The sequence below is a fragment of the Copadichromis virginalis genome, linkage group LG17 (assembly GCF_057382275.1).
Source record: "Copadichromis virginalis isolate Kocher_CV1m ecotype Utaka linkage group LG17, C_Virginalis_male_GT1.1, whole genome shotgun sequence".
NCBI lineage: Eukaryota > Metazoa > Chordata > Actinopteri > Cichliformes > Cichlidae > Copadichromis > Copadichromis virginalis.
This window is the reverse complement of record NC_140634.1, coordinates 35,467,057-35,493,878: the sequence shown is the minus strand read 5'-3', so window position 1 is coordinate 35,493,878 and position 26,822 is coordinate 35,467,057. Positions and strand designations below refer to the sequence as shown.

Here is a 26,822-nt window from a genome sequence, read left to right as displayed (position 1 = left end):
TTCAAATCTTCTATATTTTTCACCACAGAATTATGAAAAAAAAGCACATCAAGTTTGACACAGAAAATTTCTAATTTTCACAAATATGAAACACTAATTTAAGTCTTTTAGGTCTGACATAAGTATCTGGGCTTAATCAGCTCACTGAAAAAGGCCAGACTGTAAATTAACAGGGCAGATTTCCCTAATGGAGTACCGGATCACAACAGCTATTTCAGCATTGCTTAGTACAGAAACAGATGTGTCAACTTGCATTTGAAAGGCTATGATACTGTAGCACTCTCTAAAAATCAACTCTTTAGCATCTTGTCTTTCACCAACATTCCCATCCAGACTGATAAGAGTGCAGGAGGAAGTGAGATGTAAGCGTCTTAGTCAAGGGCAATTTCATGGAACATGTGATGGATTCTGTTGTTTCCTGTAAAAATGGCTAAACTCACTGTGTGTGTGTGTGTGTGTGTGTGTGTGCGTGTGTGTGTGTGTGTGTGAGTGAGTGAGTGAGAGAGAGAGAGAGAGAGAGAGAGAGAGAGAGAGAGAGAGAGAGAGATTTGGAGAAGGAGTGTGTATGAAAGGAAGAAAGGATTTTGCTTTGTTGATCATACAAAAACACTAATAAAGCAACTCGTGTTCAAATGAGTGGAGGTCTGGTGAGAAAGATAACCGCTGCACTGAATGTGTTTTGTTTACATCTTCATCAAACCAGCCAAAAGTGTCCTGTGGATGAGGAAGTCACATCCCCACAGACATGCAATATGTGCATGTGGATCATTTTTTAATGTTTGAACTGAGAAATTCCTTTTTTCTTTTAACAGATCGCTGTCATTTAGAAGCATCAAAGACTAAAGCGATGTCTTGAAATTTCTCAACTTAAAATAGTCCAAACCAAGAGGTAATCGGTTTAAGGCTTCTAATACACTTTTAACAATGTTGCAATGTTCCCTGGGAGCCCAGGATCGCATGAAATCATTGTCATGTCCCCAAAACAAGCAATTAACATATCGATGAGGTGAACAGAGAGAGAGAGCAGTTTTGAATCGACGCAACAATGGCGGAAAGTTTTGAAGAAAACATCTTATTACAGCTGTGTCATGTTGCCACTTTCATTTTCTTTGCTGCGTTCTCACAATGCACAATGTTCTAACTACACAAGTACAACCGTGACTTCCATTTACCTCGCGCTAAACCAAACACGCATAAACAAAGTACTCTGTTTTCAGCAGGAATGATTGGGTCGGCTTCAGACCCCAAGTGGGAACAGAATGTGAAGCTTTGTAATAAGGTGTTAATACCCATCAATTTGTATTTATGAATAATAATAAATATTATTATTATCATATTTATTAATTTTGCCCATTCCAGCAAGAGAAGCAGGAGCCTATCACAGCTGTCATGAAGTGGGAGCTACGGCACACATAGAGACAAAGAACTTCCAATCAATTTATAATATAACATATACAGATGAAAGTAAAATTATTAGCCCCCCATGAACATTTCATTTAAGCATTTATTAAATCGCTGTTAAACAGAATGAGGAATTTGAAAAAAAAAAAAAAAAAAAAGGTTTTCTAAACATCCTAATTTTATTTTGGATGTTTGCGTTATTTACTTTGCACACGGAGACAAAATGACCACACAAAACTAGTATTTAGAAAAATTTTCTAAAGAAAGCTGCCATGTTTAGTGCTAATAATTTTATCATCTGTATGCAGCAAGCCAGAGTACCTGGAGAGAGCCCGCTCAGATAAGCCCCATCTTGGATTCAAACCCAGGTCTTTCTTGTTTTGAGGTGCTAACCACCGTATCACTCTGTGGGTTAATGTGGAAACAGAAAAATACTGGAACCACATGGAGCACAAAGCCCAGTCCTCAGCATGAAAATCACAGAACCAACAGCAGAACAAACGTATTCACATTTAATACTGCGACTGTAAAGAAAACACTGTTTACTGCATGTTTCAAATCTGGATAAAACATGCAAACGCACCAGTGTGGTCATTTAAGTTTAGAAGTATTCCAAAGATTACAAGCAGAAGGCCAATACAGTGACCAACAGAGAGGCCGCACTGCTAACAGACTGAAATACCAAACTATTGACAGGAAATGCAGAGAAGGTTTGCAGACAGAAAAATTGACATTTGGTCAGAGAATCAGCAGACACATTCACAATCCACTTATGTGGCATTCCTATTCTCATAACTGCCAGATTAGAAGTATTTAAGTACTGTGTATCTCGTTGTGGCTGCAATTAAAAGCTACACAGCAACACTTTAAAACGCAGCAATCATTTTCACATCCCCTTAAAGAATAGAGCATGAATTCAGCTTTTATATGTGCTACACCATGAGTTCCAGTTGCTGGTCATCACAGGGGTGGTATCTGAGCCTGTCGTATAGGGGAAACTGTCAGTTTATCAGCAGGGAGGGTCCTCTGTGTTCACGCATGATTCACATCTAATGAGTATTCCCGTCTCTGCCTGGCTCTCGTCCACAGTCGCTGCGTAGTCGGCACACTGCGCTAATGAGAGGTACAATAACCACCTTGAGAGGTGCTTAGCGGCTCTAACGACGAGGCTGACAGAGTGCCGCAATAAGAGGACAGAGAGCAGGCCGTGGGAGTGAAGGACTCTAGCCATCAAATCTAAGTAGACCCCCAGCCCCTTGGTGTTGTGCAGCACGCTTTCAGTCAAACGTGCATACATGCATGGACGTGCAAGCACTCAATGTCAAACTTGCTCTTCATCAAGAAGGCCATTTAATTTTTCCTCAATCTGTCCTCTCAACACTCCATCTTCCTCTTCTCTTCATATTTCTTCTTTACTATCAACTTGAATGTAACAAGAACCGTTTCACACTGTCCAGTCAATCTGTCTCTTTTGATGTGTTCCTCTTCCATTTGCCTCATCTCCTGATCTGGATCCTGGCAGGGAATGCTGCAGGAGAGACATGGAAATTTTCAAAAGGAAGCTCAACTGTCTAAAATTAACTTCCAGCAAGAGAGAAAGGACCATAGCGTCCTATGTGCTTGAGCAGACAGAAGGTTAATAACACGAGCCCTGCTGTGGCAAAGGAGAAAAAGAACATAGAGCAGGTAGGAGGGATGGAAAGTGCTGATCCTCCACTTCCTCCATCTAAGACACAGGGGGAGGGGCATGGACATAATTAGAGCCCTGGATATATGATGGGTTCTATGTACATCATCACCTCCCTTTTTTCTCTGTGGCACCTCATATCCCAGAATACACGCTGAGATGGGGCGGCAAATCACAAATTTGCAAATGCGTGCGATTTCAAACCAAAGCTACAATCGCAAACTGATGAATTTGTTTTACTTCATGTTTTTTTCAGTGCACTCTCTGATTAGGACATCAAATACTGGCATGTTGACAGAAGCTGCAGGCATCACACAAAAGGTGTTCTTTGGCATCAGTGTGATGACGCGCTCGCTGCGATGATCTGTTTTGAAGAAGCCTCATTAGGAAGCACAGGCGCAACAACTCTGTGATAGGCTCCGGGGCAGACAACTCTTTGGGCCGTTATTGCCACGGTGTACCAGCAGCATCTCTCTCTCTCACACACACACACACACACACACACACACACACACACACACACACACACGCGCACACACACACACACACACACACACACACACACAAACACTGTAAATGCAAAAATAGCACACAGCAGAAATCAGTAATATCGAAAGTATCCAGCTTTTGATCAGCACCATGGACAGCAACTGCAGTCTGAGACTGGGAGCATGGACACATTTGAATAAGCCTATGCTACAAATTCATGTTATCTTCTTAAGCTAGGCCCCACAAGCCCAGAACAGATTGAACCTTGCAAGAAAGAAGGAGCCAGGTCAGAAAGTATAAGTAATATATTTCCCAGCATGCCCCTACATCATCAAAACTTTTCAGAAAAGGTGCCTATTTTAATCAATGGAGTCGAAAATGACCAAGTAAAATATATATCTACTGCATAAAAAACTAGGTTTTGGTTCAGAAAATAGAACCAAGACTTAAACATATAAATCAATTCAATTTTTCACAACAGCAGTCACCTGAAGGCACTTTACATTGGAAGCTAAAGACTCCACAGTAACACAGAGAACAAACTCACTTTTAACAGGAAGAAACCTCTGACAGAAGCAGGTATAGGGAGGGGCAGTCATCTGCTGATATAGTGGAGAAGTCCCTGTCAAAGTCATGTTGACTGATCCCCTCCTGGCTTCTGTGCCTTGATGTGCTGTCCTGGCTGCATGCTTTAAGTTTCATAAAGTTTCCATGCATTGCTTGCAACACCTGCGGTAGTTTAAGAAAATGTAAGTATCGGTTCTGGTGACATGCCTAATATGGAGTGTGTTCTAAAAGTTCTTGATAAAAGATTACAATTGTTTTAACATTTTTGAAAATTTATTTTTAACATACTTGAAGTGTGGTAGGTGATGGATAAGTGGGCACCCAAGTGCATCTGATACCGCTATAGGGATATGTTAAATACAAAAAATAGGAACCACTGTTTTACATGATACAGGGGAAACTGATGAAAGTTGTTCTTGGTGGCAGGGAAAAAAGCGAGTGTGACAGGGATGCGGTAATGTGGGAAGTGGTATCAAATCAAATGTCTTTTTTGGCTGTTTGTTTTAGGGTGGATACGGAATTACTTCTCGACAAGAAAAGGCTCTTCTAGTCGAGGCCGTCAAGTACAGTTAAAGGAGAAGAAGGGAGGCAACGAAAAACAACCAAACTAAAAATCTGACATCTGTTTATGCAAAGCGAGCTGTGACTGCAGCTCACTCCGGAAAGTTGGAGGATGTTCTTTTATCCTCTGTTTTCCTGCATCGTGGCTTTAGACTGCAGTTCAGAAGTCACCAGAGGGAATTGATTATCAACAGGCAGGGGCTGGATCCTTCTCTGCTCCGGCATAATGAAGCGCTCTATTTCAGGAATATCAGGTGTTTTTCTTTTTTTTTCTTTTTTAGGCTTCTTGTCGCTACATCTAGGCTCACTTTCCTCTTCTCTGTATCCTCAGATAACACCAGCCCAGATATGACTGCACTGGGAATACAGCATGAATACTCTTTTTTTTTTTAAACTCTAATTCAAAGTTAGAGAGATATTTTTTTTCCTGTCTGGCGACAATGCATTGTGACTGAATCCGCACTGCAATAGTTTGGCTTTGACAGTATTTCGACTGCGCGACGGAAACAAACAAGAGAGGGGGGAACAAAAAAAAGGCGTGTATGCAAACACGTACACAACTTCCAACAATTAAACACACGCACACACGCTTACAAGAAACAAACCCACACAAAGACACGCAAACAATCTATAAATAGCAGAGATCCATGGCAACCTGAGATTTGTTGTTTGCCGTCACATGCTGCTGAGAGCGAGAGAAGAGCTGGGACTTAAATAACACTGGGAGATTGGTTTGTGTGAGAGGCAAAGTCAAAACAAATTACGCCTTTTCTATCACCGCAGGCCCGCCGGTAAAGCATCTGAAATAGCTTTGTGCCTCGGGACGTTTTACCACTGAAAGAATATGGCGGCAATATCCTCTGAGGACCTTTAAAAAAAAACAGAAAAAACAAAGGGATGAGGCGAAGGAGGAGAGGATGGGGAATGAGAGGGTTTAGTTTTACTGCGGATCACAGGTGGCGACTTGACCACCTAACTCTTTTCGCTTTATTCTTGGCCGTCCCTCCTCCGCTCGCCTGTCCCTTCCCATCTCAACACATACGCACTGCTGTCACACTGAAGGTGTCCTCTGCTGAAAAATGAGAAACAGCACCACTCTAACTTTTCTCCTTTTTTTTCTGTTTTTAAAGGTGGTAAGGGCTTGAAATTACAACATTCAAGCATAATGAATATGGAATTCATACTCTTGAGGGGCAGCCCTGAAGGTTTTATCCAATTTCTATCCACTCCAGCTTGTTGATTTAAGTTGTTTTCTAGGCAAACACAAAGTTTTTTCCCCCCATCCTTTTCTCCATTTACGCTGACCTTCAGCAGACCCTCCCCTTCTTCTAATGCAAATAAACAAAAAATACATGCTTTGCTCAGTTCTCCTTAGCAACACGAGCACTGTAGCAGCATGAGGTGTATATCGGTGCTTTAATTGATTTTTTTCATTTTCCTTGGTTGGAGGTGGGGGTTATTCCATAGATAAAGCAATCTGGTGCGACTGTTTCGTTTTGGCGGTGTATTTGCACTCGCTCTCATATGCTGTTCATTAATTTGCAGCTAGTGGGTGATTTATCAACCCATTACACTTGGGCCTGCGCCCTCGCCACACACAGACATGCAACGGCATCTCGACAAGGCATATATGCGGCATCGTGTTGGTGGTTGGTGCTAAAAGGGTTGGGAGTGAGCCAGTGCGTGACAAATAGCAGCTGGATGGATTCACCAGCTGCACCTGCACACACACACAGGGTTCCTGCCCTGGTCTAGACTGGACTGGCCTATTTGGGAGCAGCAGCGAGGCTAAGTGGGGCAAACAGGCCCATGAGTAAAGTGAGATGCTAATATCATAAGATTAAAATCACTCCAAGGGAAAAATGTGCCCCTCTGCTGTGGTGGGGAATACTTAGTGCCCTATATTAATTAATAAGCCATGAATAGGTGTTAATGAATTGAAAAAGAAGTAATTTCAGGCTGCAATCTTGAGATGCTCATGAGCATTCATATTGTTGCTTTCATGATTGCAAAACAATAATCAATGTGGAAAAAAGAGAGTAGAAACTGTTGGAGCCTCCTGGTGTTTCCACTAAATACACACACTAACATGAAGTATGAAGCAGGAGGGAGAAGGAACAAAGGTTTCAGGCTCCGAGACAACCGAGACATAATTTGTTAAAATTGGGTGACGCGGCTCAATAACAGGACTGTGGTCTTAATATCACACGGCTCTAATTATATTTCCAAATATATTTCATCACCGGTGACGTGTATGGCATTATGTAGTGCTAACCACTGTGCTAAATCCCATGCTGTTGTTTGTGAGAAGCGCTGATAAGGGAAGGAAAACAATTCTGTAATTGTGATTGCTTTGGAGAGCCCGCTAAATGAATTGTTGGTGTTTTTCCTCATTTTTTTTGTAAGTGGCATTTATAGAATTGCACACTGAACAATAAAGCTGTCCCTGGCTGTGATGAGTTTCACGGGTTTGCAGAGTTTCAAAACATGGCGAGCGGTGGCTTTTCAAAAGTGTGTGACACGGCAGACGTGTTTGTTGGACTGGATATCAAAGCCGACTGCCAACAGTTTGCAACAAGTTTTGAATCTTGAAACTAAAAAAACAAGCATCATATGATGGAAGTAAAAGTTTAATTGTGTTATTTTACTGTAAAGGCCTCAATCTTACCTTTTGAGCCGGATGATGTTTCCATAGCTGCTCTGCTCCTGAACTCCTGAACTCTGTCTTGAGCCACTTTCTGTTAATTTCACTGCAAAGACAAGGTTTAATGGAAATATACTGTAGGCAGGTGTAGGTTTGTCAGGTTTATTTACATATTTCTTCATCGCATTGTCATAGTGGTATTTCCAACTGAATCATCCAAATTAATAAAGCAGGAAAATGTATCCATACATGGACTTGGATATCACATCGACTTCGGGATTAACCAAAGCTAAAACAAACAAACAAAAACAAAAAAAAACTGCTGACAAACAGTTCTAAATCCATGCATTTTTATTAGGGATATGTGCGACTAGCCCACTAGCCAACAATTCGTCGCTGTTGTCACTGTTAAAATTTTAAATTAAGCCCAATGTTGGCAAATTATTGTGTCCTACATGTTATGCCACCAGGTGGTGGGTGGTGCATCATTGTTGAGAAACGCCTTTAATGTAGGCCCCATCTTTTTGTTAACATTATTAGATGAGATCACAGACACTGCAGGCTCAAATGAACTTTCTCCAAAAAGCGGATGGGTTCTCTCTTAGCGACAGGGTGAGGAGTTCAGTCCTTCGGGAGGGGCTCAGACTAGAGCCGCCACTCCTCCGAAAGGAGATGGTTCAGGCTTTCATCTCCTGGGCAAGGTTTTCCGGCCATGTATGTCTTATCGGGAGCAGGCCCCGGTGTAGACTGGGACAGATTACATCTGTCGGGTGGACAGGAAAAGGCTCGATGATTCCCCAGATAAGCTGAAGCTGTGACGAGCGGCAGGTCTAGGTTTCCCTGCTGCTGCTGCCCAACTTCAGTTAAGCGGAAGAAAATGGATGGATAATTTATTGTTTTGTTATTTTAGGTTTTAACTTCTACTGAAGTGGTTGTTGTGAAATTGCGAACAGCACCACACTTTTCAGTCGCAAGTTTTTCTGATGGTAATTTGTGAAGTAATACCTGAACATCTTTGTAGTAGCGGGTTTTCCTATCATACGTAACATCATATATCTTTTGAAGTGTTTTTCGTCTTTGTCTGTCTAGAGCATAACGAGGAATTTTAATACACAAGATGTGAGGTGCCACAGAGTGAAGTGCCACGGTTTACTATGATTTACTGAAGAATGTGATAAATGGTTTAAAAAGCCTTTGTTATTAGTTTTTGACATTTTCCACTAAACGGTTCTCAAATGTAACTTAATATCTGAGTCTTTCTTACTTTTAGACTAGCCAGGAACAGAAACATCGCTACTTTTTATAGTATATATTTTGCCTGTTTCCTCTTTTTATGGCTTTAAACCAATTTTCAATAATTTACGACAAATTTATTTGTTTGACAAATTCTTCATTAAGCAGTTCGTTGTCCTTTATAGTGGATGTCTGTATAATGGGAGGAGAAAAAAATAAATTGTATACTCTTCTTGTTTAGGTGCCTAACTTACTTAGGGTTACCACTAGACACTCCCTAGTAGGCCTTGTATCAGATGACGACATGCCCAGCCAATCCATGCTGGTGTTACACTGGTCCATTGGTAAATTTACTGGATGTAGACAACTGTGGAATTAGACTGGGTGGATTGGTGGACAGGTAAACTGCACACACATGATGGGTTTATTCAAATCTTTCCTATTAGGATTTTTTCCCCCTTTATGTTAATGAAAGTCCTGTATATAATGCAATTTAATTCTCAATGAACCTGATGAAGACCGAGACATGCTGGTCTTATGATAAAACTGTTCTATATACTGTAATTGTGGCTGGAGCTTCAACCTCTGAAAACAATCCCAGTAAAAAGATTTACTACACATAGTTCCCACTAAATTTAACTCACATATTTACATAAACAGTCATATGATACTAACCACCAGACTCTGGGCCTGATGGCTTGTATCACAAATCAAAGTTTGTTTGGAAGATGAGGTCCAAACTTTTTAGACAGATATTTTAGAAGAGCCAACCGACAGTAGATCGTCAGATAAAGCCAGAAAGAGTTGAACACTGAAGCTAACAAAAGGCTAACAAAGCCACCCCTGGATATGACTGTAACATCTCCCATCTGCTGGGCCTGTTGATTAGCAGGGCCATAAGGGTGTGATTTACATTCAGCCACCTCTTCCGGTTTTGTGTTTTCAGGTCACCCCCCAGGCCCATTTCTGAGAATCTCAAGATGGCTCAAAGCAATTTCTTTTTTTCTGTGCATTGCTCTGTCTTTTTTTCCTGACGCAGTTGTAGAACAGACGGAGGACTTTCTGAAGATGGAGCTGCTATAGGCTCCTTTGTCAAGTTACTTTGAGAGCTCTTCCACAGACACATCAAACACGGAGCTACAGCTGTGTCCCGATGCATATGCATAAATCTCCACGTGTCCGTTCGCAAACCTTTGTTTGGTTGCCCGACGGGAGCAGAAGATTCCTGCAGAAAGCCCATGCTTTCCAAATCAATGGGGGAAAAAAGAAAATGATTCAGCTTTTTTCTACTGAGACAATCCATCAAATGTAATGAAAGCATTTACTAGGATGAGAATCCTGTCACTGCTGTATTGTGTGTGACAATGAATAGCCTTCAGGTAAGTGCAATGTACATTCTCGGCGAGACTTCTGAAAACATGAGTACCAGCAGAAACACCTCCTGACAGATTGCAGAGAGCTCCACAAGTCATTTCATTCTTTCCTGGCACAAGTCTGGGTCTGAGGACATGTTTGCTGGGTCCAAACATGCCATCTGCCTGACAATGGTGTGCTCATGGTGCTTGTCTTGCATTTTCTGGACGATGTTAGCGAAACAGTCCACACAGTCTCTTCTAAACTCAAACACAAGAAAAAAAGCTTGGATTTTCTGTACACAAGCAATTGTGTGATCTTTCTCCACAATCCCTTTAAGGATTTTAAATATTTCAGGTGAACATTTGGCTTTTACTCGTTTTTGTCCAGCTTGATCATCTACATTTGAATGTAAATCTATTAATATTATAATGGTTTCTCATGTTGCAATGTTTCATCACATTTTAAATCAACTTCGCTGTGATTACCGAACTGTGACTTTGCATTACCTGTCTGAAAAAAACTGCAGTTGGATATTTCCCCCGAAATCACCGTTGACAGTTATTGAAATGGAAATGTACTTTATATCCATGGTGAGTTATTCATTACCTTCTTGAGCAGAGACAGGTCTTTACTGATGAATATCATTACAGGCTCATCTGTCCTGGAGATGCCATAAAGAAGAGGGCCAACTCATGCCTCTTCAAGCAATATGTTCTAGGATTTGTACAGCACTCTGTAAAAGTCTTCAGCCAACCCTCGTTTGCTGCTAAATATTTTGCTTCCAAGGTGCAAGACTTTCTTGTACTTTTTTTAAGTTGTGCAATAGTTCTCTGCGCTATTTTCAGCATGACAATGACCCTAAGCACACTGCCAAATCATTAAAAACACACAGTGGAACACTAACAGTCTGGGATTGACCTCCCTAGAGCTTGGACCTGAACATCACTAAAGCAGTGTGGGATCAGAGAAAAAAATAAAAGAAAGCCAAAATCCAAAGAGAAGCTTTGAACAACCTTTGAGAACAATATTTAAAGAAATGATAAGAAAACTTGCGCAAGAGACTTTAGGCTTTGCTGAAAGATAAAAGTGGTCAAGACTCTTGCACTGTACATCGACATGGCAGGCAAAAGCATGATCTACTTCCTTGCTGATAAGGGCCACGTTTTCTATTCAGTTATTCTCAAAAAGCAGTTGAAGAATCAAAAATTTCTTGAACAAAGTGCACAAAATCTTGTCCACTAGCAGGGGTATTAAGGAAGATTGCACGCAATGCTTTGAGCACTTTCTCCAGCTATGTGGAGCACATGCAGCCCACAGCTCTCGAGCACACACATACAGCTGAGCACCTCCGAACGCCTCTGCATGTTCCTGCTGGAGCAACTCAAAAACTTCCAGCTAACACTGGGTCTGTCTTTTGAGACTAAACTCATATTTCTCAGGTCAAGTAACTGCAGACATTCCTGGTATTAAAAAAAGATTCAGACATTAGTCATACAGTCAACACATCTCAGCTCTGACATTCTACCTCAAATTAATGTTAGACTTAAATAAATGCCATCACACACATAAAGCAACACGATCAACTTATGTTATAAGGAAACAAGAATTGCAGCTTTCGATAGCTATAGTGTGGGAGCCATTACCAGACATACGCTGTTAAGCTTCTCCGGGGCTGTTTATATACTCTATTTTCACACTTTGGCAGGTAAACAACCACTCTCTTAAAATGCAATTTAGCTGGTAGACTAATTAAAGTGTCTGGCGAATTAATGAATCTACCAACTACTGATGCAGCTAAAAATTCAGTTTTGTGCCCTTGCAATAGCTGTTCATCACTTACCTAATTAATCAAGCTTGCCTAAGCAGTACACTAATGTACATAAGATATAAGTTAATAGATAGAGTGATGAACAGCAAACTTACTGTGAAACACTGAAGTCCTTTGTGTAGTCTTGTAAGCACTGACGTACATGCAGGTCCAATCATGTGCCTTTAACTCTCCGGTTCAGTGTCTCGTTAAACATGTACTGCTTCTATTGACTTAAACTCTTTTTTTTTGTATACAGGGCAAATCTGAATGTATCTCCAAATACGGTCTTGTATTTTCATTATTAAATATCTGTACAGCCTCTGAGCCTGGAATGTTTGACCTGCACGAACAGTGGCTTGTCATAGTACACATCACCCAAATGACCTCTGCCCTGAGAGCTGGCATAGAACAAAATGTTCAGACTTTGGATTTTCCAGTGTAAAATCTGCGGTAGCGTCCGTGTTAGTAGAGGAACAGTGTGTAGCAGAAATGAACATCTGGGATCTGCTGACAGACCTTTTCATACTGTCAGTGCTTCCTGGTCTGTATGTGTGATACCACCGCCGTGATTCGGATAGTTCCATTTCTGAAATACATTTAACACGCAGCACAGAGTAATTGAGCGAAACAAACACCAAGAGTAATAATTAAGCTCAAGTCATTTGCTAAGCCTGTATTTTAACATTTCCATAAACTAATGATCAGTGTGGATGCAAATGCCCGCCTATTCCCTCTCCAACAGCCTCCTCACCAAGTAGGTGGTGAGGAGGGATTACCATAGCAAACATTCCACTTAATTGGGGAATCATCAGTTACATTTTTTTTAGGAAGGGGCACAGTGGAGGAGTCCAGGATGAAGCTTTGTCATGTCAATATCTTTTCTTAAAAACCTAAAACAGTGCCGTTACAGAGTTTGTCTTTTGTTATCAGTACTCTCAGCACTGTCTACAGCACATATATTTGGAATGTTCTATTTGAGTTTAGTTTTCTCCTGAAAATATTTGGATTTGCTGAATGAAATTCTAAATCCTCTATTGCAGGGCAGTTCTGCAATGTTTCCAAGCACCCTCTAACAACTAAAGAGCCACCCCCTGTAGAGCGAGTTGCTGCGAATGACTGTAATATCAAATCAAAAGTTTCCCTTCGGAGAATCTGAATCAGACATCAGAGCGGACAAATTGCAATTATGTGCTCCATGAAAAAGAAAAATAGTGTAGTGCAAATACCTCACAAATGTCTGAAAGTACACAAAATCCATTTTGACGCTTTGGTAAATCAATCTGAAATTGCAGGCTGTGATCATATATTCTTATTACCTCAGTGAGATGGCCTTCCTTCAGCTAAGCAACTGGACATTGATGTTAAGCCCAATAGCATCCTCCTCCACGCTACCTTAAAAACCTTCCAAGCCAATTCATACAACACAAAATGCTTTAAATGCTCAGGCAAAGATACCTCTAAGCCAAAAGTTCTTTTATTCCTTTCTGTGTAAATTACTTGCAACAGTTTAATGAGCCTTTATTATTTTTGGGGTTTTTTAAAGACAAAATCTTACGCCCAAACAACTTCCTTGCTGGAGAGTACAACCTGTTTCACATGTGGGTTCTAGTGACAAGGGCTTCACTTTCAGCTCCTAATGCATTATATAGAGTAGGATTAAGCCTCCACCACAGATGTATAGACACAGCGGCCCAGTATGCAGATGGAATCATAACTGACATTAATATGTAAACACAACAAAGTAAATAAACTCCATTAAAAACCTGGCATGTTTCATTTAACCCAGCCCCCCCGCATCATCTGTTTGGCTTGTGGAGAGAGGGCTGGTGAAAGGATGTGAGTAAAGAGTGAGGACAAAGCACTGCAGGTAATTATACTCTGCACACTTGTAATGCGGGGGTCAGCCCAAGTCCCTCCCCTTTGTTCTACAATCAATAGCCACGAAGGAGGGTGGCAAGCAAGGAACGTGGACAGGGAGGAAGAGGTGGGGAACGTGTTGACTGAGAAAGTTGGTAGGTCCTTATATTAAGTATTAATCATTTAACAGTATGAGTGTGGGCTGCTGGGAGTGTTAAAACACAGTAGTACACAAACACTTAAGGAGTCAGGTGCAACGGGGAAATATCTAGTGGCGTTAACAGGTCCCTACAGGAAAAACAGGTAGTACACTCTGCAAAAGGATTGGCTGGAGGAGGGGTACAATAAAAGAGCTGAAGAGGGCTACAAAAAGAGAATGAATCACTTTGACTTAATCCAGCAATCTGTGGGAAAAGAAACCGCAGTGGCTTTATTGTTACCATCTAGCAAGATAACTTAGTGCGCTTATTTGACAGGAGAACGGTGCCAGATCCAGTGATAAAAAAACAACAAGCAGAGCATGAAAGAAAGCACATCGCTGGTCCTTCTCTAACGTGTCCGACAGACCATCCTTTATTTTTTAACAATCTCTGACCTGAGCACTGCATTCCCCTGAAGCGGCACCCTGAGGATTGAAAACCAGTGGACATTCAACTTATAGCCTATCCAAAGTATAAAACCTCACAGCGTAGCCCTCTCTAAATGCCTTCCATGTAGAATGCAGAGTTGTTTTCTGATTTTCATGGCCCAAGTCCTGCAGTAGCTTTTATTAAAAAAGAAAACCAATTTTTTTTTGTCTACTGTTAGATTGTCTCAATAATACTTTTGGGTCAAAGTTCTTAGTAGCCATTAACTAGGCCCGTTGCATTACAAATCATAATACGAAAAGTGATAATATTGTTCAAAAATTTTATATCATTGCGTTTCCTCAATTGTACAAACAAGTCTCTGATGATGATTCAGTAAAAAGTGCAAAAAAACTGTTCCAGCTAAAGGAAGAAACACAACTTACTATTAGCATGTTCCAACAGGTGTATTTGCATCACACAAACCTAGAGAACACTCAGCAACCGCTAACAACCGTTGGTTTCTAGGGAAAGGTTTGTATTCTCAAACTAGTTGGTAAGTGGTTGCTGGAGGTTGTTTGGTGAAATCAGTCACAAGGGGGATGCTGCACCAAGAACCTCCTTTTGATTGCTTTGGTTGTTAGCAAATTGCTGTTTGCATGTAGCAAATGCCAGTAAGACTCACCAATCAGACATTTTTTCTCTCACAGCTAGTTGCTAGATAGTTGTTGACCAGGCTCTAGGCCTGCGTGGCTGTGGTCTAAGTCAACCTTGGTCCTTAGACCACACTGTGTAGTGTTATGAACAATCCAATTATTTTCTTAGTTAAATAATTCAAAATAATAATATCTTAAAAGCTAATATACACAGTAGCAGCAGATTTAATGTAATAACATAGAAAAAAGAAAACAAGATCTTGGTGAGTAATAAAAAACAAAGTCCAACCAAATTCTTCAAAGAATGCCAGGTTCAGTTTTAATATGAGCTTTAGGCTTCTTCTTCATCCTGCCGTTGTTCTCGCTGATACAGGGTCCGCTCTTCCGCAAAGGTTTCTCCATTTGGTTCTGTCCAAGGCGTCCTCAGGTGATGCGTTGACAGTCTTAATGTCTTCCTTAATTTTGTCCATCCACCGTTTCTGTGGTCTGCCTCGAGGCTGGCATCCTTCTGGGTCGATCACCATAGCCGTTTTTGCTACAGAGTTCTCATAGCTTCGAATTACGTGTCCATACCACCTCAGACGGGACTCGAGTATATTTTCCTTAATTGGAGCTACACCTAGTCGCTTCTGTATGTCTTTGATTGTAACACGGTCCCGTCTTGTAATTCCCAGGCTCCATCTGAGCATGTGCATCTCCATGGTGTTTAGGGCCTGTTCATGTGTGGTCAATGCGGGAAAACATGCGGAGCCATATAGGGCTACTGGGTAGACCACCGTTTTGTAGATTTTCAATAATCAATCTGTGTGAACCGTCCTCCACTGGCGTAAGTTATCAGGTGAGATAGCCGCTTTTTGAAGTAGGTGTTCGCTACGATGAGGTTGTGGGCTTTGGCAAAATCCAGGATTCTGCAGCCTTCTTCGTTTCGCATACCGTGTCCTTGTCCACCATGGTGTTGTTCATAACCATCTCTTCTGGTCCCACATGACCATTCAGGTCACCGCCTATGACCAAGCATTCTTCTGGCCGGACTGAGCAAAGATGATCTTTAAGTTGTACCCAAAATTCATCTTTGGACTCATCTGAGCACCGCACTTGTGGGGCGTAGCAGCAGACCACTCGCAGAGTTGTCTTTCCAGAGTCTATTTCAATGAGACATGAGACGATCACACAATCGGTTGACGGTCACGACGCTGCCTTTGAGTTTTGCAGCAATCGCGATACCCACACCATTTTGGATTTTTGTTTCTCCATTGTAATAAAGCTTGTACCCTTCACCAGTTTCCTTGGCTTTTGCTCTGCTCCATTTTGTCTCTTGGACACAGGCAATGTCGATGCAGCGGGTCTTCAGGGCAGCAGTCAATTCACGACTTCTTCCAGTCATGGTTCCGATATTGATTGTTCCAAAACGAAGATGGACTCGTCTCTTTAGCCCACTCCGTCAATGAGTGGGTAGCCCTCGCTGATTTCCCATGTCGTTTGGGCGACGCCTGTGGGGGACGCCCTAGCATTTCCCGAATTTTGACATTCCATTGCCATTTGATGCGACAATTTGAAGCTTTGATCAACTTGTCACACCGCCTGACATCGAAGACCATCACCATTGGTTGGTTATCCAGGAGGCACCGCGAGGAGGTGGTGATTGGATTTTGCCTCCCTTAATATGAGCTTTAGGCTAATGCAGAGAAATGTGGGGCTATACCTAGTTTGACCTTTTTTTGTGCCAAATTGCAGGTATTTAAAAAACATCCAGGCTCCTAGAACTTTCTAGTTACATTGTTTACATGGAAATTCCAAAAGACCAATCAATGTATGTATGTATGTGTGTGTGTGTTTGCTATGCTAGGACGCAAACACAGATTAAAAACAGCTCATCACACTGTGCCTTCATACATGAGAATGGATAAAAGATGGCGCTTCAGCAGTGCCTACACATGAAACCATTGTTTCTTTTCTTTTTTTCCCCCAGATGAAATAGTAGTCTGTCTTGTTCTGCATTTTCTTCCTCAGCCTCAGAAACAGATAAGAAGGGACACTATTGCAGTAATGTCAGTCTTCAGCCAAATGGATAAACCTGGATGGCAGGCTTTTTGCTGCAGATAAGGATGTTACCACCACAGATCTGCGGGAGACAAGAGTCAGCTATCTAAAAGCCGGGGAGAATGGGGCCCCGCTGGTTTGCTCACAGCTTCACAACATGGAGACTCATGAACTGATGCTACTATTGTGTATCTAAGCGGTATCACAGTGACAACAAGCCCGAGGTATCTTTATTCTCGCCGTCTTCTGGATTAATGATAGCTTGGTATAAAATGTAGATTATTTACACATATGCTGACAGCTAATGTGAATGTGGAGACAGTTCAGATGCCTCAGACTCAAGCATGGCTTTATTTCACATACGTGCTGCCTTTTATGGATATGATTAGGCCTTTAGGTATAAAGAGTAGGGAAAAGTTTTTGGCTGGTTATGCAACCAGTTGCCATGCCAACTCACCCTAGACAGAGTGGGAAGGTGTGGCGTTTCCGACAATCACGCCCCAAATCGACGCTTTTTTCCATTTCATCGGTGCTTTGAAGCACGATGCGCCAGCAGGGAAAGCACGATTATTCGGCTAAATTCTGCGAGGGAAATTACAGCTTTGTGGCAGCAGGTGCATCTACGATTCCCCCCACTCTTGTCCCCAAGTGTAAACAGGCATGCAAACGAGTACAGGGAGGCACATATTCTACAACACACACCTGTACATAAAATATATACGCAGGCGTCAAAACAAGCTCACAGAGTCACACCTGCTCTTTGTTTTCTTGCTTGCCTGTTTCCACACACAAATCCTCCCCTTCTCCTCCATTGTTGGGAAAAACACACAAAGCACTCGGCGACACAGATCCGTACATGATCTTGTCACAATGCAGCAATCGAACAGGCGGGAGCTCCAGAAGAGGCAATTCTGCTTCTGTTTGTTTGACACGGAAAAAGAGAGGGGGGAGATAGAAGTGTGTTGGGGGTGAGAGTGGGGAGTAAATCTAACATAGGGGGGCCTCGTGGCAGAGTCCCCAGGATCAAATCCAATTCTGGCAAGATACACATTAAGCCCTGTCTATCACAACAGTGTCCTTGGAATGTGGCAGGATGGTGATCCCAGCAGTGGGGGGCTCTGTTTTCCATAAGAGCCAGGATGAACCTGCTTAAATGTGTGCAGGCACATCCAAGATCCTGCATCACCTTGTAAGGGTTCTTGTTTCTAAAGGGTTTGTAACACTCTGTGAAACAAAGTTTGTGACCTTAACATTTCTTCTGATGGATAAAGAAAACCAAATGCTCTATTTAGACTCTTAATACAGTGGCGACAATAGTCAACTGGCTCCTTTAAAAGCATCAATAGAGCTGAGTAGGTAGCAGCCTAATTTTAGCAGAAAGTAATGTTTTGACAGCAGGAAAGTATAACAGGCTTTACCTCATCCACAGCACGAGCAGTGACACTAACACTGTAATCCTGCCTGCTGGTAATTTACAAATGGCTACAGCACGTAGCTCGTCCAGCAGCGGGCTTCGACTCTGAATTTTACAATACCTTCAGCACGTACTGCTTCATATGCAGCAGGCACAAAATCGCAGCCGAGAAGGTCGTGTGAATATTGGCCCATAAATCAATACCGCTTTTGTTTTACTCCCTAAAAATGGATGAAAATTTCACAGACAAAAACTCAGCGTTGCTGTCCATACTTTGCATAGGATGGAAAGCTAAGGAACAACACCCAAAAAGAGCAGAGCCTGTGATGCAGCTCGTGTATTGATACCAGTGAGATTATCGAGTCGACTTAAAGGTCAGATTCATAGTCGATTCCCTTGTTGATTCCCAATCAATTTTTCTGTTTGGGAGCAGAGGAGAAAAAAAGGCAACTTTTTTTTTAATCATCTCAAAGTTCGCACACAGGGTAGGAATACGGTTGAAAAAACATATGCACATAAATCCTGGGTGCAAAGGCTCCACTGATAGATTAGGGAAAAGCTGCTTTGCGATGAGCAAGTGTCATAAAGGAGTAACAGCATTGATAAAGTAGCTCAGGAGCCTGGAGGGCATAGAATTTCAATGGATTGGATGATCTGAAAACTGTTCTCGATCCTAATCCTGACATGGCGTCTTCTTTTTTTGTTGTTTATCCCTCAAATGTTAAAACACGGATAATGCATGACCCACCCTGCAACCCTATTCCCCATATAACCATCAGATGTGCCAATAATGGCCAACAATCAATTTGTTGAATTTACAGATTCTGCCCCAGCTGAGGTGACTCTAAATAACATCACCTTCTACAACTTTTATGCAGTTTCAAAGCACGCATCCAAAATGCAAATGCACACAATACACACCGCACAAAGTCCGAGTGCTCGTTCCGAATCTTATTTCACTTTCAGCTGTGAGGAAAATCACACGCTGTTTGCCTCGCAGCTTGAGTTCATTCAGGCTAGAGTGGAAGCGACAGTTAGCCTATTTACTTTTATTCTGGACTTGTGCTAATTATCTTAACTACACAAGTAATTATCTTTCACATCAAAGGGCTGTGCTCCGAGGCCTGCTGATCCCCCACCTCCCACCTTCCCTCCCCCGCAACTCACCAACCAGCCAGCCCGCCCCAGACGCGCGCCATCATCGGCACGTTTCCGGAGCCAGCTGAATCATGACATTAGCAGATAATTAGACGATCGCCTGACTGCGTTTGATGGGGGCACATGTGACGAGCAGCCGTCTGCGAGCTGAATTATTGAACGGGATTCCAGAGAGATATTATCCCCCAGATTTAACCGTAGCTATTAGATCTCAGGTGTTAAGCTGCAGCCTCAGTGAAAAGCCTGCATAGCATTTTACAGATTAGCAGTAAATAAATGACATCCCAGAGGATCGTTGATTTTTTTCTTCTTTTCTTTTTTTTTACTCTCTTTGGTTTATTCCGTGCTGAGCATCTCTTTCATCTCATCCATTAGCACTGTTGTTTCTGATCACAGTCCACTCTGATCAATGAATAATGCAGCTGCTGGTTTGACTGCTGCCCAGAAGCCATGACTTAATGACATAACCTTATGGCTAGGAATGTACGGCGCATGTTTGTGTGTGCATGCTTTCATTAGCTTCATCTTCGCCAGTGCCTCTGGGCTCCAGCTCCAGCAAACAGACAATAATCAGGTCATCTGGCATCAGGCGCAAAATCCTTCATTAACAATATAACGATAATCTTTGCAGAAACATGTGACTGTGGGAGAAAATTTACATGAACTGCATTTAAATTCCTTTGAAGTTGTTTGTTTTGCTCACCTTGGAAACACTATTTCTACTTGTCCTCTGTGGTAAGAAGTAAACGCACCCCATAAATATTTATCTACCTAGGGCCCGTGCTATTCTGGCCCAGTGTTTTGAACATAGCCACTGGAGACTGGGCCTATCAGGGGCCTGCTGAGAGAGACCGAGAGAGAGAGAAGGAAAGAAGCAGGGAGGGAGCGGTGGAGGATAATATTTGTGTGTGTTCCAAAATGGAAAGTGGATAGTTTGCGCAATGTTTAATGCAGGAGGATCGGGGCACAGTTCATAGTGTTTCCTTTACGAGTCACCTCACACACCTCTGAACTTTCAGTCACAAACAAGATGATTCTCATCTGCATTTTTGAGGCTTTTGTGCTGGTTGGAGAAATATTTTTGCCACAAATTCACAGTAAAACCCAAGATTTTTAACCTCTCCGGCATGTCTGGCAATGTGATTCAAAAGAACTTTAAAGCGTGACTTTTGAATCGAATGTCATTTTGAGCCAACACTGAAGCATGCCCGTGCTGACATATCCATTTTGCCAGGTATTTAAGAGCAGACCAGAGCACTTATTAAACATCTTCTGTTTAAAGAACAATCACAAAGCGCCGTTTAAGAAAAGGAATATTATCAAAGATTCCTTTAAAGGGTAAATACGCATGGAATGAAGATTTGGAAACTAAAATCCCAGCAGAGGATTGGAAATCAGCTTGTGATGGGAGCACTATGTTGGGCAGTGCATAAACGCTATAACATTTTAGGAAGCGGTCAGAGTGACATGAAAACATCTCAAAAGAAAGTCACTCCTGCTTAGTTTCACAGCTACACAAATGTGATGAAAATGAACAAAAGCTATTAAACTCGAAATTAAAATTTCATGCAAAAATACAATTATTACTACTTTTGCTGAAAATTAATCAGCTACTCTTCAAAAACTGCACTCAAAGAACTGTGTGACATGTGGCATGCTGGCTGGAACCTAACCAATTTCTTGGCAGACTGATGGTATTGCCTGATATTAGCCATTTTTATCAGCATTCATAACTGCTGTTAAATGAAAACCTGAAAAGCAAATAAGAAATGGGCAAAACACCCTACACAATGTTAAGAGTGTTGACATTGCACTTTATTCACTAGGGGGAACATCTGCGACTGCAACACGTTTGAAACGTCCCAAACAACAACCAGCTGACTGTACATACACATAACAAATGTTAGCTACACATAACAAATATTAGAGGTTTTTTGTTTCATTTGTATGAAAGGAAAAAGGATTTTTAAGTCACCAAATATCAATTTCAAAAAAGCTTAACTAGTAGAATTTACACTGGACTTCATCTTTGCTTAGTTTTTAGAGGAGTCACAGTAGTCATGGCTGTGCTTCTCCTTTTACTAAGTAGCATCTAACCTCATCACACATGCTTTAACACGCCACATCTGGTAGTTAGCAGTGAGTAATGCAGCACTGTCCCCGTGGTTCAAATTCCCCACAGAGCTCATGATAATGCAGGATTGTTTTTGTTTTCATTATAGTGAACTTTCTTTGGAGAAGAATTAATGATAAAGTACAGACTCAATCTCCATAGACTCCCATGTTATGTACCCCCATGTCTTGAATTCACAGAACTGAAAAGTATGTTAGCATCCTGGGGCAAAAACAGTATGGGCATCTATAGATAGTTTACGTTTTCATAACAACTCTGAGTAAGTTGAATTCTTTTTTAATACCTCAACACCTGGATTCTGGCATGGAAGGCATGGCTGCACTGATTGACCGGTGTCCTAACATTAGCAGCTGTAGCTTCTATGTGTCTGCCGTGCCTCACCTTTGCTAAACTAGATCATTCCATTGTGCTTGTGCCAGTGGTGCCAAATGAACTATGTTGGTTTCAGCAGCTTTTACTTTATAGGCAAACATTCACCATTTCTCCCATCGTTTAGAATATAAAATATAAACAACAAACAAACAACAACTCCTCACAGATCAAGTTGATCAGGGGCCTCTGTGTTATGTTCTTTACTGTTATAAAAATACTCATGGCTGCCAGTGATACCCCTCAGCATTCTAGCAGATGCAGCTAATTTGTAAGTCCTCGTTGACTTCCTTCTTGAGGTCACAATCAAGGTCACAGGTCAAGTTTTCTGAAAATCACCTAGGACTTTGAGGTCAAGGTCACTGAGGTTTGAACTTGTCAGAGGTTTTTAGTAGAGGTGGGAATCACCATACATCCCACGATACGATATTATCACAATACTTAACGCACGATACGATATTATTGCAATTTTTTAAAATATTTTGCAATATTCAGATTCTGTACATAAAGGTAAACTTTATCAGTATTCATTTTATCTAATATCAAAGTCTCACACTCAGTCTTTCTCTCATTTCAGTCAGTTTTATTGTTGACAAACTGAACGGTTTGTATTACAGTCTAGTCCAACTTAACTGAATGCAACCATCTGGTACAATTATAGCTATTCTGAACTATGAAATTTATGAAAACTATGCAGCCCATTCAGCAACTGAAGAATTTGAAAGTAAATTAAAACAAAATATAATTTTACATTAAATAAAAAAGTTTTAAAGTTAATTAAAATAAAACATGTCTTAAATTAAAATAAGTAAACTGTCATGTTTATTGCTGCCAAAAAAAAGTTAAACACATTTGGACAGTGAAGGAATGTCAGGATTCTTGCTCAGAAAAAGGATCAACATCCTCTGAAGTCAGAGCATGTTCCAGTCCACAAAAACTTTTTTTGTAACAAAATATCAATTTCTGCTGTCCCTGTATCGATACATTATTAGCAAATAAAATATCACGATACTACGCAGTATCGATTTTTTCCCCCACCCCTAGTTTTTAGTAGATGCCAATCTGAAAATCCCAGGTAACATCTTTCCCAAGTTATCATGTTCACAAGATTTTCAGAAAGCTTGACCTTTGACCTTAACCTTGAGATCATGGTCACCGGGATTTTAAGTCATCCAAAATTTTTGCAGATGGGCCTACGGTATGAATTTGAAAATCCTACGTTGCCTCTTTCTCCAGTTACCGTGTTCACTGCTCTTTGTATCCGCGCCGCACACCTGGGTGATCACAATGCCTCATCGGCTTTTTTTAAAACAATTAAAGTGTGAGTGAAGTGCAGACTTAAAGCTTTACAGCCAAGGGGTAAAATCTGATATGATTAGCCAATTATCAATTAGCCGTTGTTTTTTTCTTTTTCCTCTGCTTGCTTTACCTTAACTTCATGAACAAAAAACAATAAAAATATCTTCAAAGCCATAAAAAGGCAAATGCCAAATAACAACATCTCTGCTGTGGGTTTGCTGACAGAGAACGTGCGACACCAGCTCAGATACAAGATGCATCTGCTTGACATTCTTCCTTCTTGATCTGGTGAAAGAAGTCAAAAATGCCAGGCGCCATATTCTACCCCCCCTCCCCAAGAAAATCTTGGCGGCAGGGTGGGAAAAGTTAGTTGCCAGGTCTGACACCTGTGTGCAACGCAGGCAATTCTTGCTGTCACTTGCTGACATGGAGCCAGGAAAAAAGGGCAAAAGAAAAAAATAAATAAAGCTGGTGGCACAAGCTCATAACAATCGGCTGCATGACTACGGGATGCACATTTACACCTACGAACTTGTGCTGTTCCTCACGCCTTCATGCAGAGGAGCACGCCTATGTGGGGAATGTGACATTTCCTCCCTGAACCCTGTTGACACTTCTGTGAGGGCTGGGTTTGGGGAGTGGAGCTTGGATTATACATCCGCAGGCCTGTTACCTGGTGAGCTCTGCAGACTTCCAGAACATCAGAGCCCTACGCCTGGATGTTATTGCCACCCGCAGCACCCCTGCCTGAACCACATCTCTAATGAGGCCTGCCTTCAACTCAGTCAAAGTCATCTGATGACACTGATGTGGGGAGATTGATATTCACGCTTGACTCGCCGTCCTCTCCACTTGACTGCCGTGTTTACCTCCCCGCGCAATTAGTATCTGGTGAAGACAGACAGACAAAAGAGAGGAGCGAGGGATGGAGTCAGACTCTGCTGTGCGACTGCATTAGCTCCAATTGTTTATGAAGATGGGAGATGTCTTTCAACAGCGGCTTGAAGGTGGCCTTCTATATCACAGGGCCATTACTAGCTCATTTAATCCCCATAAAACTGCTTTACCTCTCTGAATGTCAGGAGCCTGAAATATCAGAAACTGTATTGGCTTAAGTAAAATGCATATTTCAACAGTTTTTCTGCTAAATTTGCATCGAAGACGTGCCTCGCTTTGGCCTTTTAAGATGCACTTAGGAAAAAAGAACCCACAGAGCAAAACTCCACAAGCGTGACGGTGCAGGTTCAACTCCAGCCCACACAAAGCAGTTTACATGCCCCCCTCTCTGTGAGCTAACTTCATCGCACTATTAGCATATGAACAAATAAAACACTTAAGATAGAAATTGTCTGCCCACTCGCTGTGGAAAAAAAAGGAGAATGGAGTTAATGGTAGAGATGGACAAGGATTGGCATTAGCAGACTTTTTATCTGAGCTGTTGGAGAGAAGCGCCAAACCCATGTCTTCGAAGTGATTTAGCGTTAATTGACAGTCTTCTAATCGGCCGCATTCACCATTTGAACACAGTAATAAAAAACTGTTTGTATGCTGAATACAGATGCCTACCCGAGAGGAGAAACGACCGGAGCTGAGCAAAGCAGGTGGACACTCGGCTACGCCGGGTGTTGTCACGGCGGAGGGTGTTCGGATGTGTGTGTATGTGGAGCAACAGCGCCTCCCTGTGGAAAGTGGCTGCCTTAATCAGAACAGATGCAAAACTTGTATCCACTAGTTAGCTTAACTGCTAGGGACTCCGACTGTAATTTAACTTTTTGTAAATAGTACTTTAGTACGTTTCATAGGTAATTATATAACTTTTATTACATTTATTTATCTTGAGCGTTACTTTTATGTTATTTTTAAGTCCCATGTTTAACTCCACCAAGGAGAGGAGATACAGTGTGGGACTTTAAAAGAGACAGAAGCTAAAACAGGTAGCTTAGGATAGAGAATTGTGACACATTAAGGACGAGTACATAAGTGCGCTTGATTTTTAACTGTTGGGGCCATAATTTGTTAGAAGGCGAAGCAGTTTTTGTCGTTTTTTCCTTTGTATATCACCACAATGTATTTTAAATCAGTTAAGGCGTGAGTGAAGTGCAGACTTTAAGCTTTAATTTGTATATTTAAATTAACTGCTTAGGACAGGTATATCAAACATAAGGCCCAATTGGCCCCTGGCCCCCGAATCGATTCCAAGCTGGCCTACTGGACAGGTTTGCCAAATCTGACGGCATGTGGAAAATGGATTTTGAAATTTCATCTGTATTTTTGTAGGTTTCATTTGTGGCCGTTTGTAGTACACCAAAGTAAACAATTAAATGACAGAAAGCTTCCAAAAAAGGACCTTTGTTGTGGATTAATGAAAATCTTTTGCTTTATAAATACAGGACAGTCTGCACAATCTTCTGTTTCTTATATTAAGACATCTCAGGGATAATACATTAGTTAAAATTCTTTGCACTGGCAGAAGAGGCAGCTTCCAGTCCACCCCACTTACACACGGCAATTATTGATGTGGAAATTATTTCTATGGTTAAGAAAAACACAACAGCTAACATTGTGCGGGGCATTATTATGCCATGGGCATGTATGTCTGCCAGTGAAATCGGGTCACTAGTGTTTATTAATGATTTGACTGCTGGTGGAAGCAGAAGTAGTCCCAGTTTCTCATGGCAAAGAAATGGGATATTTTTCAATGCCCAAGTTAAGCCACAATTTCAATCCACCTGACGCAGTAAAGGCCTTAAAGAATTCAAAGGAAGAAACGCAACATTTGGTGAGGTTCAAGATCAGAAAATGCAAAAGGATTTCATTCAACAATTGAAAACAGCCATTATGAAATTATGCTAGTCTAAGCCTCTGATGTATTAAAAGGTTGTAATTAGTTGACAGTCAATACAAATTATTCTTAATCCCTTGAATTCAAGTCTTTAAAGTCTGCACATCAATCTTTGATTTAAAATCTACTACGGTGATTCACAGAGGCAAAACTACAAAGATTGTGTCTTTATTCAGCAAATTATGGATCTAACAGTATAAATGCACTCCAAGAGAGCTGAGAGCTTCATGTGGACCAGCAGTAAAACACCACTTACACACTGATGTATTAGCAACAATCTAATAACCATATCCACGATGGGCAACATTTTTCACAAGCACTTTAAGTGTAACAAATAATTAATTTTACTAGAGAGAGCATAATAAAAGGCTTGTTCAAGTAGCTTTAGATTATTAAACAGGTTTATTACCTATATGACTGTACAGTATGTACTAATATACATCCAGAAGCTGCATAAAAATTAAATTGATAAAACTTCTTGAATGCAATTTTGTACAGCAACGGATTTTTTTTCAGTTGCAGATCAATTAGAAAAAACTGAATGAGGCTTTAAAAAAATAAAATAAATGTGCACTAGCTTGACAGTATACCTAAAAAAAGAAAAAAAAGGCTAAATGAGTTCTTATTTGTATGTTTTATTTTTTGCTTTACTACAAAAAACAAAAACAAAAAACAGTCCCAGCAATATTTTTTGCATCATCTGATTAAAAAAAACAAAACAAACAAAAAACTACTACAG

At 41.2% G+C, this 26,822-nt stretch overlaps 1 long non-coding RNA gene across 1 annotated transcript; it reads right to left on the bottom strand.

Annotated features, from left to right (window-relative positions):
- Positions 1-1,898: 1,898 nt before the first annotated feature.
- On the bottom strand, positions 1,899-24,885 carry LOC146689831 (uncharacterized). Its single transcript, XR_014915981.1, has 5 exons — positions 24,808-24,885; positions 23,915-24,129; positions 7,374-7,455; positions 4,125-4,306; positions 1,899-2,929 (listed from the first exon to the last, which is right to left on the bottom strand). It is a non-coding gene; the product is annotated as an uncharacterized LOC146689831 (long non-coding RNA).
- Between the last annotated feature and the right edge of the window lie 1,937 nt (positions 24,886-26,822).